General features: G+C 34.9%; 1 long non-coding RNA gene across 1 annotated transcript in view; it reads right to left on the bottom strand.

Annotated features, from left to right (window-relative positions):
* Positions 1-1,042: 1,042 nt before the first annotated feature.
* Positions 1,043-3,770, bottom strand: part of LOC118763475 — a 15,504-nt gene continuing 12,776 nt past the window's right edge. The window contains exon 3 of the long non-coding RNA XR_004999234.1: positions 1,043-1,135. This is a non-coding gene — a long non-coding RNA (uncharacterized LOC118763475). The remainder of the gene's footprint in view (positions 1,136-3,770) is intronic.

The following is a 3,770-nucleotide window of genomic DNA, read 5'->3' as shown; positions in this document are numbered from 1 at the left end:
ATTACATCAACCCCAGTGTGTAATTGGTACTTAATTTATCAACACCGAAAGGATGAAAGGTAAAGTCGACCTCTGCGGAATTTGAACTCAGAACGTAGCGACGGGTGAAATGCCGTTAAGCACTTCATCCGGCATGCTAATGTTTCTACCAGCTCTACAATGATAATGGTATCATGTCTTGGTACCGAGGTACAAAAGATTCAACCAAATTGCTGTACTTGAATAAGCTAAAAATTTAGGAGGAAATACGGGTGATTGAGATATTTATACCTTTCCAAGGTCATTATGGAAATATCAACAAAGTTAAAAGGATGGTAAGAACTTGCTCTTTTATTGTGGCACACAGCAAATAATATTAACAATAACAATAATTAACGAATTGTTTTTGTTTAGCTATGAGCAAGCTTTCTATTGTTATTTTGAAACTCAATTTACTTGGTTGCTATGTGAGGGAATGGTAGGTCTACAACAAATCTGCTGAGTTGCCTTTTTCCAATCAAACCTTTTCAAAGACTTGATTGAATATTTTCAAAGATGATGCCTCAACAACATTAGTTAGATGTTTGTTCAAATAGAAGCAACGAAAAAAAAAGAAAAGAAAAGAAAAGGAGAAAAACAAATGAAATGAAGTCATTTTATTGGCTAATTATACTTCAGAGAAATTTTTATGACAGTTAATCAAGATTATACATGAAATGATTGGAATATGATTAAAAGAAGCTCATTTCTGCGGTTAATTTCTCCCAAAGTGAATCAGGGAAAGCCGTTAACAAGCAATAACCAGGTTTCATTTACACCTCATCGGCTATAGTAGTGTTACTGTAGAGATTGGGGAAATGAACAGATTATCTTTACCTTGCAGAAAAATTTTTGGTAATTTTCCTCATCAGAGAAATATAAATGTGTGGCCCTTATATGTATTTCATATTTAACCCTTTCAGCATTCAAATTACTCTGTCGAATGTAATGCTTATTTATTCATATTGTTTTGAATTAATTATGCATCATCTTTTAACTTCAAGATTTTGATGTCATAATTTTCAAAATGGCATTGTAGGGTGGGTGTGAGAGACCAGATATAACCAGTTAAAACATAAAACAGGGTGAATATTTTGGCCTAATATGGTCAGTTTAACTAGGAAAGGGATCATTCAAAGCAGCACAGACAGTTGGTTTGAAAGAAGGGGTCCATAGTACAGACAGTTGGTTTAAAAGAAGGGTTCTATAGCAGAGAGAGCAGGTTTGAAAGAAGGGGTTTATAGCAGAGACAGCTGGTTTGAAAGAAGGGGTCTATAGCAGAGACAGCTGGTTTGAAACAAGGGGTCTATAGCACAGACAGCTGGTTTGCAAGAAGAGGTCCATAGCACAGACATTTGGTTTTAAAGAAGGGGTCCATAGCAGAGAGAGCTGGTTTGAAACAAGGGGTCTATAGCAGAGAGAGATGGTTTGAAACAAGGGGTCTATAGCAGAGAGAGCTGATTTGAAAGAAGGGGTCGATACCCCAGATTTACATACACTCTCAGACTGGTGGGAGTCAATGTATTTTATATTTAGACTGAACTTTGTTGAAGTGGAACTTGTAGAGAAAACACAAGCAAGGTAAATGACCTAAATGACTGTGGTTCTTATTTTAAAAAAGAGGGGACAAATATAGATAACATTGTCGAGTTTGAGAGGGGGTGAAATGATTGTGGCAATGAGTAGACCCAAGTGTAGTAAGGGGGCTGGCACAGAGGTGGTATACTCAATTCAGAAGGTGGCGAGCTAGCAGAAACGTTAGCACACCGGGCGAAATGCGGAGCTGTATTTCATCTGCCACTACGTTCTGAGTTCAAATTCCGCCGAGGTCAACTTTGCCTTTCATCCTTTCGGGGTCAATAAATTAAGTACCAGTTATGAAGTGGGGTCAATGTAATCGACTTAATCTGTTTGTCTGTCCTTGTTTGTCCCCTCTGTGTTTAGCTCCTTGTGGGTAGTAAAGAAATAGGTATACTTAATTCAGAGAATCAGGTGTTGTTGTTTGGATCTAAGTAAATTTATGATCCATGGTGCTCCAGCTGGGACACATCTTGTCAACTTTTATCTGTATAACTAAGACTGCATTATGAAATGAATCCTTTTTTTTTTTTAAGACAGTAGGATGTTGTTCAAGGGCGGATTGGCTGTTTGAGGGTGGATTGGCAAGTCAAGTGACTACTCAAAGGCACACTTCTTGGTCTGTAACAGATAATGGTAAGATGTTGATGAAAAAGAGAGAGAAATGGGACAACAGATGGGCAAACCTTTAGTGTGGGTGGTTTAGTGAGGTAAATTCTACCAATTAACTAAACTGTTAATCAGATTAATCTAACACAAAGCTTATTCATTCATATTGTTCTGAATTTAAATCCAGCATTATCCATCTCATATTTTTCGAATGACTTTGTTGGGTAGGTGTGAGAGGCTGAATCTGGACAGTTTTAACAGTAAAGCCGGTTGAATATCTAAGCCGGATATAACCAGTTTAAATACTAAAGGGTCAAGGTGTAGTTTAGATATTCCTATACATGTAGCAATAGTAGTGTCCCATGTAAGAAATAGCAGTTTGATAAATTGTATATGAGATAATAAATCTTCCTCATAGCATATCTGCTATCTTAAAAAGATGAATGGATGGCCATGGTTGAGTTGTCTTTTAGAGCCTAAACACCAAGCCATTTGGAATGTTACTTCAGAAAAGATTCTTATATAAAATTGTGTCAAAAGATTTGATTTAAATCTGAACACAGGAAAAGAGGAGATTTTGTTTTAAAAGGATTAAATAAGGTCTCAGGTGTTGTGATATCAAAAAAGGTTAACTTTGATGGATTAACAAAACTGGGAGACTGGCTGATGGAATGCCTTTAGATATTTAGTTACAACCCTTGCTGGTCTTTGTTTAGAAGCTGACATGGTGGTTTGACTTGGCCCTTCATATTTTTAAGAGAGAAAGAAACGATCTCATCAAATAATCTCTTACACAAACAAACACACAAAAAAGGAAGAGGAAACAAACAAAAAAAAAATGAAAGGAAAACGGAAATATAAAAAGAAATAAAAATAAGGTAATAAAAAAAAAACGTAAAAGTGTGGCCTTGTGCTATATTCAAAGTCATTAATTACAAGTAAATGATGATGTTGCATCACCAACAATTTATCTAATGAAGCTGTCAGTGGTATTGTTATTTGATGATGAATAAAGCTATGAAGAAATGGCTGCAGAGAAAGGGTGGGAGGAGAGGGAAAAACAGAGGTGAGAGGGAGAGAGAGTAGGAGGCAGAAATGAAAGAGAAAGTAGGGAAGAGAAAGGAAAGGGACAATGAGTCAAGGGAAGGAAAGTGAGAAAGAAAAAGAAACAGAAACAAGGGGAATGAATATTATATATACACACACACACACACATAAATATATACATATATACATATACATGTATACATATATATACGTACAAATATATATATATATATACGTATATACACACACATACAACACATATATATGTATATACATTGTGTATATATATATGTATATATATATATACACACACATACAACAATATATATATGTATATACATTGTGTATATATATATGTATATATATTGTATATATATATACATTGTATATATATATATATATATATATATAGAGAGAGAGAGAGAGATACACAAACGTGTATATAAATATATAATATATATATATATATGCATACATATATGATGGCCATCCACTTGTGACCGAGGAAGACCATTGCT

The sequence above is a fragment of the Octopus sinensis genome, linkage group LG5 (genome assembly GCF_006345805.1).
Source record: "Octopus sinensis linkage group LG5, ASM634580v1, whole genome shotgun sequence".
NCBI classification, from domain to species: domain Eukaryota; kingdom Metazoa; phylum Mollusca; class Cephalopoda; order Octopoda; family Octopodidae; genus Octopus; species Octopus sinensis.
This window is presented reverse-complemented; position numbering and strand designations above follow the sequence as displayed.